This window comes from Danaus plexippus, chromosome 30 (assembly GCF_018135715.1).
Source record: "Danaus plexippus chromosome 30, MEX_DaPlex, whole genome shotgun sequence".
Taxonomy (NCBI): Eukaryota; Metazoa; Arthropoda; class Insecta; order Lepidoptera; family Nymphalidae; genus Danaus; species Danaus plexippus.
Genome location: NC_083557.1, coordinates 3427501 through 3437500, shown reverse-complemented (window position 1 = coordinate 3437500; position 10000 = coordinate 3427501). Strand labels below are relative to the sequence as shown.

General features: G+C 42.0%; 3 non-coding genes across 3 annotated transcripts in view; all 3 read right to left on the bottom strand.

The window, feature by feature from the left end:
• Positions 1 to 2073, bottom strand: part of LOC133319848 (large subunit ribosomal RNA) — a 4021-nt gene extending 1948 nt beyond the window's left edge. The window contains exon 1 of the ribosomal RNA XR_009753336.1: positions 1 to 2073. This exon is cut by the window's left edge and continues 1948 nt beyond it. This is a non-coding gene — a ribosomal RNA (large subunit ribosomal RNA).
• A 1524-nt stretch (positions 2074 to 3597) lies between these two features.
• On the bottom strand, positions 3598 to 3754 carry LOC133319835 (5.8S ribosomal RNA). Its single transcript, XR_009753323.1, has one exon. It is a non-coding gene; the product is annotated as a 5.8S ribosomal RNA (ribosomal RNA).
• A 1260-nt stretch (positions 3755 to 5014) lies between these two features.
• On the bottom strand, positions 5015 to 6917 carry LOC133319840 (small subunit ribosomal RNA). Its single transcript, XR_009753328.1, has one exon. It is a non-coding gene; the product is annotated as a small subunit ribosomal RNA (ribosomal RNA).
• Between the last annotated feature and the right edge of the window lie 3083 nt (positions 6918 to 10000).

The following is a 10000-nucleotide window of genomic DNA, read 5'->3' as shown; positions in this document are numbered from 1 at the left end:
GGAACGATTATTGAAACGGTTCCGCTGCCGGGTTCCGGAATAGGAACCGGATTCCCTTTCGCTCAAAGGGCGTTATTTCTCTTTTGTGTTTCGAAAACTACTACAAACAATAATTTTTTTCAAGATTATTGTTGGTTCATTATCAAAAGTACATTAAAAAAAAACACGCCACATCGACATAAGATCTCTCCTTGAGCTTAGGATCGACTGACTCGCGAGCAACTACTGTTCACGCGAAACCCTTCTCCACGTCAGTCCTCCAGGGCCTCGCTGGAGTATTTGCTACTACCACCAAGATCTGCACCGACGGAGGCTCCAAGCGGGCTCACGCCCAGACCCTTCTGCGCTCTCCGCCGCGCACGTCCTACTCGTTACGGCTTAATGACGCAAACGTACAACGTCGCACGTGCCGGTAACGGTAGTGTATAGGCAAAACGCTTCAGCGCCATCCATTTTCAGGGCTGGTTGCTTCGGCAGGTGAGTCGTTGCACACTCCTTAGCGGATTCCGACTTCCATGGCCACCGTCCTGCTGTCATGAGCGACCAACGCCTTTCATGGTGTCCCATGAGCGTTTTTTAGGCGCCTTAACACTACGTTTGGTTCATCCCACAGCGCCAGTTCTGCTTACCAAAATTGGCCCACTTGGCACCGTCATCAGATCTCCGACTTCATCGTTCGAGTAAGTCGGAGTTCTCACCCATTTAAAGTTTGAGAATAGGTTGAGGTCGTTTCGGCCCCAATGCCTCTAATCATTCGCTTTACCGGATGGGACTGTTAATTATCGACGCCAGCTATCCTGAGGGAAACTTCGGACGGAACCAGCTACTAGATGGTTCGATTAGTCTTTCGCCCCTATACCCAGTTCCGACGATCGATTTGCACGTCAGAATCGCTACGGTCCTCCATCAGGGTTTCCCCTGACTTCGACCTGACCAGGCATAGTTCACCATCTTTCGGGTCCCAGCATCTGTGCTCAGAGCGCGCCTGCATTCACGGATTGGAAACGAGACGCCTCGGGAGTGCGAGAGATCGATCAAGACCGACGCTCCATCCTCCCTGAGCGAACGGCAAGCGTTCACCTTCACTTTCGTTACGCCTTTCAGTTTTGTGTTATAAAAACAACTCAATGACTCGCACACATGCTAGACTCCTTGGTCCGTGTTTCAAGACGGGTCCTGCGAGTGCCCGAAAATGAATCATCGCAGACGGATACGCGCACAGTCCGAGACAGCACGGCGGCGACAGACAGCAGCACCGCGCCCCTATCCGCACTCGGGCAGGACAGAGACTGTATGCGGCGCACGCTTGCGTCGGGCCGGACGCGTTTTGAGACGCGTGCGCGATTCGTATATTGTACGATTTTGTACTACCGTCCGACAGCCGGCAGGCCACCGTCACGGTCCAGCCGCCACGCGTGAACGCGACGATTGGACTCCCGAACGGCGCTTATGCCGACATCGAACGGGTCGCGATGTATTACTAAGAGAGAAGTGCACGCCTTCGGCGAACGTCGACGGACGCGACCCGTGTCATGCCGTACGCCACTTGCGTGACGCAAGCACGACATCGAGGCGCGACGCCCGTACGCCGCCGAGCGACGATGAATCTCTCCGTTCGTTCATTCGAGTTTCGCAGGTTTACCCCTGAACGGTTTCACGTACTCTTGAACTCTCTCTTCAAAGTTCTTTTCAACTTTCCCTCACGGTACTTGTTCGCTATCGGTCTCGCGGTAATATTTAGCCTTAGATGGAGTTTACCACCCACTTAGGGCTGCACTCTCAAGCAACCCGACTCTGAGGAGTGTCCCTCTCGCCGTCTCGCTCCGTCGCTACGGGCCTGGCACCCTCTACGGGAAAACGGCCCCGTTCAAGACGAACTTGGACAGGAGCGGCGACGACGAGAAAGCGGAACCTCCCGAACACCACATCTCCCGCGATCGTTACAACCGCGGGATTCAGTGCTGGGCTGTTTCCTGTTCGCTCGCCGCTACTAAGGAAATCCTAGTTAGTTTCTTTTCCTCCGCTTACTAATATGCTTAAATTCGGCGGGTGATCCTCCCTGATCTGAGGCCAACGATAAAAAAACGAGGCAGACGCGATATCCGTCAGCGCTACGACGCCACAAAACTAAAACACGAATCTTACATACATATAATATAATGTGCGATATGATCACACACACACACCGAGTACGTTTATACATACACACACACGCACACGCAGTGTGGTAGTCTGCACGATTCACGTACTCGTGTCTGCGCGAATTATACACACACAATATATGATTGTGATAGTGTTTCGGTTTCATAAACGGCGTCGATGCACTCTTCGGACGTCGTGTCCGCCTACTTTTTTTTGCACACAACACATACATTGAATAACTATATATTTGAAACACTCAAATTCGATTTTCATCGTTTTATTACATATCACACATATATACGAAGGCGCGATATTGCGTTGTTTTCGTTCGATGTCCACGTCCACGATATATATATAATATAACACAGACCTTAACGACACAATAGAAACGCACAACGATCGGACACAGAAAACATAAAACGCTCATACATCGACAAAAAAAATATCTTGAAATCAGAGACGTAGATGTGTAAGTGCATAATAACGACGACGACGTAATCGCATACGAAAGAGCATCGGATACCTTCTCTTACCCTCTCACATCACCGTATCGCTTCACAATTATCATAATCATAAAGCAACGGATCAACGATGGGAGCAAGGATCACGCTCTCTGCAGCAAAACATCGCGCGTATCACACACACACAAACACATACAAAGATTCATATTTTTTTGTGCGGGTGTCGTGCGTTTCCGTCTTCACATATTATATATGCTCAGACGCTAGATGCGATCTCGTGTCACTTGTTTGATCGAGGCGTAACTAAGTATCGTTGGTGTATTATATAATATATACATACCATATACACAGACAACAACACTCACGCGACTTCGATGTGATATATTCACACAATGAAAAAAATGTTTCATAGTCTTCATATACGTGTGTGTATATATATATTTCTCATATAATATTTAAACGGACAAACGAACTTGCAAACAATCAATAATTCAATTTAAATCTCTCACTATGATGGGTCACAACAGCAACAACGACGACTACGACAACGACGACGACGACGACGACGACTACGACGAGTGCGACAACTCCGATTCGTATAATGACACATAATAAGATATCATAGTCTTTTCTGTGTATACTACGAGAGGGAGGCGTTCGCGCTCACGCGCGTGCGGTACGACGTCGTGTTTGTGCGTGTGTCGTGTTCTCGTGCTGTTTGTGTCTCGTCAGAAAGAGAACAATAAAAAGAATAAAAAGATCATTAGCAGTCGTCGGAACCGTCATATGTTCGCACAGTCGACAACAACAAAACTACGATACACATAATTCGAACTGAACAAACACATACACACACACACTACGAACACACAACGACACTTCCGTGGCGTATATGTGCGAGTCTGTGCGCGATGGATGTAATTCTTTCTGTGTTCGCGTGCGTTATGAGGTGTCATACCGTGATGGAACAGTGTGGTGTATTATTTTATACAGCCGGCCCTCAGACAGGAGTGGTCCTGGATATTTCTCCACGGACCGCAATGTGCGTTCGAAATGTCGATGTTCAAATGTGTCCTGCAGTTCACACTATGACGCGCAGTTAACTGCGTTCTTCATCGACCCGCGAGCCAAGTGATCCACCGTTCAGGGTAGTGATTTTTATAAATATATCATGTGTACGGCGACGCTCACCATTTAAATTTTCTTTTTTTTAAAAAAAAAAAAAAAAACAAAGAGGGCAATCGTGCGCATATAGGGGGTGTTGCCATTTATATAACGCTGCAATACGCCTCATATTGCCTACGGACGCGATCAAATCTACTTATACATACATACATATTTCACATTGACATGTGATATGTTGATATATAATATAGAAAGACGCGAACGACATGACAAACGAAACGTATCACACCACGTTCTCTCCAAGTGGACTAACCGACCCACCGGATTTACCCGTGTGGTTAACGTACGGTAAACAACTAATCCACCGGACCGCATAAAAAACTCAGAGTGTCCCTAACGAATTAACGAAATGACAAGATAATGATAGTAGCGCTATATACCACAGCATGTTATCTTCAACGCCCAGATTATACGTTCACTCTAATCGCCCTTGATCCAACCAAGTAAACAGAACTCGGACTAGACTTATTAAGGTCTTGAGTAGTCGTCAAGAGACTCGCGGCGCGGATTCTTACCGGTCTATGTCAAATGAGATCTACCAGAGTTAAGAAACATAGGATGAATCAATGATATCTAGTATATCGCTTTCGAGTTACAACGTTATCTGGTTTTAACATATACGTATATATACATCAAGAGTATATAAATTGTATGCTCATACAGTGCATATGTGCGTATCGGATAAGGAAGGGACGCTAATGAATCCGTTTATCCGTCAAATCGTTTTAAATTTCGTATCTTTTCCTCCTCTCCTTCATCATCATCATCATCATAATATTATTTCGATCTCCTTGGAGATTTATTTATTTTTTAGATGTGGCCCCTTCACATCTTATATATCTCTTCTCTTTCATTTATTTATTTATTTATTTTTAACATCACAAACAACAACAACGACAACACGCTAGGCGTAATCGAGTGTATGTTTTTGTGTGTCTCTTTTTATTTTGATGTCCCGCCCCTGACATCTTTATATTTTATTCATTCAAAAACATCATAACACGCTTGTGTAGAGTTGTTTTTTTTTTGTTTATATTTATTTATTTTCCTTTCATTTATATATTATTTTGAGATATATTTAATTTCTATTGAGATGCCGCCCTTTCATCTCTTTTTTTTTTTAATTTGCATCATATATTTTTATATATGTGTCTCTCTTTTACTTGGATATATAATATTATCATAATCATCCTGATATCGCTTTGATATCGGATGTTATATAACGTTAATGATCCTTCCGCAGGTTCCCCTACGGAAACCTTGTTACGACTTTTACTTCCTCTAAATGATCAAGTTTGGTCAACTTCCCAGCAACGCCGACGGCCGTGAAGCCACCGCGTGTCGGTCCGAAGACCTCACTAAATCATTCAATCGGTAGTAGCGACGGGCGGTGTGTACAAAGGGCAGGGACGTAATCAACGCGAGCTTATGACTCGCGCTTACTAGGAATTCCTCGTTTATGGGGGATAATTGCAAACCCCAATCCCCAGCACGAAGGAGTTTCAACGGGTTGCCCGGGCCTCTAGGCCAGGGAGAACATGCTGATTCCTTCAGTGTAGCGCGCGTGCGGCCCAGGACATCTAAGGGCATCACAGACCTGTTATTGCTCAATCTCGTGCGGCTCGAAGCCGCCGGTCCCTCTAAGAAGAATTTTAATACGCCGTCAGTGAGTTGAACGACCGAAATCGCTCACACCTAAATGACGACGCCTATTTAGCAGGCTAGAGTCTCGTTCGTTACCGGAATTAACCAGACAAATCGCTCCACCAACTAAGAACGGCCATGCACCACCACCCACCGAATCAAGAAAGAGCTATTAATCTGTCAATCCTTCCGGTGTCCGGGCCTGGTGAGATTTCCCGTGTTGAGTCAAATTAAGCCGCAGGCTCCACTCCTGGTGGTGCCCTTCCGTCAATTCCTTTAAGTTTCAGCTTTGCAACCATACTCCCCCCGGAGTCCAAAATCTTTGGTTTCCCGGAAGCTGCCCGCCGAGCCATTGTAATAACGTCGGCGGATCGCTAGATGACATATTTACGGTTAGAACTAGGGCGGTATCTAATCGCCTTCGAACCTCTAACTTTCGTTCTTGATTGATGAAAACACCTTTGGCAAATGCTTTCGCTGATGTTCGTCTTGCGACGATCCAAGAATTTCACCTCTAACGTCGCAATACGAATGCCCCCAGTTATCCCTATTAATCATTACCTCGGAGTTCTGAAAACCAACAAAATAGAACCGAGATCATATTCTATTATTCCATGCACGAAATATTCAAGCGGCGTTTTGAGCCCGCTTTGAGCACTCTAATTTGTTCAAAGTAAAATTGTCGGCCCATCTCGACACTCACTGAAGAGCACCGCGATAGGATTTTGATATTGAACCGGCGTTTTACCGCCGGCTCACCGACGATATGCTCCGCAGACGTGTCAGTATCACCGCGGATGCGGTGCACCGACAGCGCGGCGCACAAATGCAACTACGAGCTTTTTAACCGCAACAATTTTAGTATACGCTATTGGAGCTGGAATTACCGCGGCTGCTGGCACCAGACTTGCCCTCCAATTGTTCCTCGTTAAAATATTTAAAGTGTACTCATTCCGATTACGAGGCCTCGTAAGAGTCCCGTATCGTTATTTTTCGTCACTACCTCCCCGTGCCGGGAGTGGGTAATTTGCGCGCCTGCTGCCTTCCTTGGATGTGGTAGCCGTTTCTCAGGCTCCCTCTCCGGAATCGAACCCTGATTCCCCGTTACCCGTGACAACCATGGTAGTCGCAGAAACTACCATCGAAAGTTGATAAGGCAGACATTTGAAAGATGCGTCGCCGGTACTTGACCATGCGATCGGCAAAAGTTATCCAGATTCATCAAAATTAACGACTTCGGACGCGAGGCCCTCCGTCGATTGGTTTTGATCTAATAAAAGCACTCATCCCATCACTGGTCAGAGTTCTGATTGCATGTATTAGCTCTAGAATTACCACAGTTATCCAAGTAACTGAGTAAGATCTAAGGAACCAAAACTGATATATTGAGCCATTCGCGGTATCGCCTTAATACGGCTTGCACTGAGACATGCATGGCTTAATCTTTGAGACAAGCATATAACTACTGGCAGGATCAACCAGGGAGCTAGCTAATTTTAGTTAACTCTCAATCGAGAGCGCATCGTACGCGTTCGCTCTTATATTGTGGTATAGGAAGCGAGGGCACGTAACGGTGGCCTGATTATTATTTTGTTTTTATTTATTTATTCATTTTTGTATATTTTCTTTGAAATATACACACACATTTTATATCATACTCCTCCTCTCCTCTCTTTCTTAATTCATATTTTATATATATATATATATATTTATTATGAAAACATTTTGAACGCATCAAAAAGTTTCATATTGTTGATCGTTACTTTTATAACGAGATCGTACACCTTTAATATCGGTTAACATTGTCATATATGCGTTAACAAATACGACACGTCAAACATCGGTATCATCGCACGGTGTTAGAGAGATCTAGTACCAATAGATTCTATTTCGGGCGGATTATCTACTAAGGGATTGTCTCCGGCGGTCACACTTACGCGCAACACGACGGAAGCAAATTTTGTACAATACGACCCCGTTAGAACGATCACGCTTCATACTAACCATTATAAAACGTTGTGTGAAACACATCGTGATATGTATAGCTAAGTACTACGCGACGACCGTCGGCGGTCAACACAGAGAAGTTTTTGTCGAAGGAAGAAGGTTATTAGGAGGATTTCTCGAAGCGTACTTTTTCATCATTCAAACGTACGTACACGTACGTACAATTATTTCATTCGAAATAATTTTTAAATTAAAAAAAAAAATTTTTTTTTTTTTTTTGTCTCTTATTTATATTATCAACATCAAAAATATGATGAGATACTTTCATTTTTCATTATTATATCAACATCAAAGATATGACGAGATATTTTTCATTTTTCATTATCATCATTCACATACATATTTATCAACATCAAAGAAATGATGAGATTTTTTTCATTTTTCATATATATTATCAACATCGAATATACGATGTGATAATATTTTTATATCAACATCTATTGCACGATGTGATATTTTCATATAACCAACTCCCTTCGACGCCTATCAACCTACAGTACGCAACGTGACGACGCGGACCCACCACACGCGCCGCCACCTCCTATATATGCGAGGGCCAGAAATTGACATTCGGTAAATCTGGGACCGGTTCGTGTATTACAAAAATTTTAAAAGTTCGTATTTTATACATTTCTAATATATAAATGGCATTATATGTTCAATTAAAATACTATAAATAATAAAATATAAAGAACATGTGAAATAAAAAAGTTTTTTTTAATTTTTACATTTTATAATGGCTATGTATGAAACATTAGGGACTTAGTCGTTTTCGATCGACTTCACATATGATATGAAAAATATTTGTTCGAAATGAAAGTTCCGCTTACGAATAAGTTTCATATTGATTGTATACGTGGATGATATGCTGTTGGTGTGATCGATTTCTTCGAAATACGGAAATTATTAAAGATTTTTGTGTAACACCCTCCCGGTTCGTGTAATGACTGGACTTAGAAATTTTTCCAAGTGTATGATATAAAAATATTATTTCACATCTATAACGATGCCATTGGTATTTATAATTTTAATATGGATGTCGTATATCGTCAATATAAATATGATATAGTCGATAGGGTCGTCTGAATGATGATATTATAATATTATGTTTGGTACGTATCGTGTCGCCGGAGCGTCTGGGACTTAGTCGTTTTTCGATCGACTTCACATATGATATGAAAAATATTGTTCGAAATGAAAGTTCCGCTTACGAATAAGTTTCATATTGATTGTATACGTGGATGATATGCTGTTGGTGTGATCGATTTCTTCGAAATACGGAAATTATTAAAGATTTTTGTGTAACACCCTCCCGGTTCGTGTAATGACTGGACTTAGAAATTTTTCCAAGTGTATGATATAAAAATAATTTCACATCTATAACGATGCCATTGGTATTTATAATTTAATATGGATGTCGTATATCGTCAATATAAATATGATATAGTCGATAGGTCGTCTGAATGATGATATTATAATATTATGTTTGGTACGTATCGTGTCGGCGGAGCGTCTGGGACTTAGTCGTTTTCGATCGACTTCACATATGATATGAAAAATATTTGTTCGAAATGAAAGTTCCGCTTACGAATAAGTTTCATATTGATTGTATACATGGATGATATGCTGTTGGTGTGATCGATTTCTTCGAAATACGGAAATTATTAAAGATTTTGTGTAACACCCTCCCGGTTCGTGTAATGACTGGACTTAGAAATTTTTCCAAGTGTATGATATAAAATATTATTTCACATCTATAACGATGCCATTGGTATTTATAATTTAATATGGATGTCGTATATCGTCAAATAAATATGATATAGTCGATAGGTCGTCTGAATGATGATATTATAATATTATGTTTGGTACGTATCGTGTCGCCGGAGCGTCTGGGACTTAGTCGTTTTTCGATCGACTTCACATATGATATGAAAAATATTTGTTCGAAATGAAAGTTCCGCTTACGAATAAGTTTCATATTGATTGTATACGTGGATGATATGCTGTTGGTGTGATCGATTTCTTCGAAATACGGAAATTATTAAAGATTTTTGTGTAACACCCTCCCGGTTCGTGTAATGACTGGACTTAGAAATTTTCCAAGTGTATGATATAAAATATTATTTCACATCTATAACGATGCCATTGGTATTTATAATTTTATATGGATGTCGTATATCGTCAATATAAATATGATATAGTCGATAGGGTCGTCTGAATGATGATATTATAATATTATGTTTGGTTCGTATCGTGTCGCCGGAGCGTCTGGGACTTAGTCGTTTTTCGATCGACTTCACATATGATATGAAAAATATTTGTTCGAAATGAAAGTTCCGCTTACGAATAAGTTTCATATTGATTGTATACGTGGATGATATGCTGTTGGTGTGATCGATTTCTTCGAAATACGGAAATTATTAAAGATTTTGTGTAACACCCTCCCGGTTCGTGTAATGACTGGACTTAGAAATTTTTCAAGTGTATGATATGAAATTATTATTTCACATCTATAACGATGCCATTGGTATTTATAATTTTTATATGGATGTCGTATATCG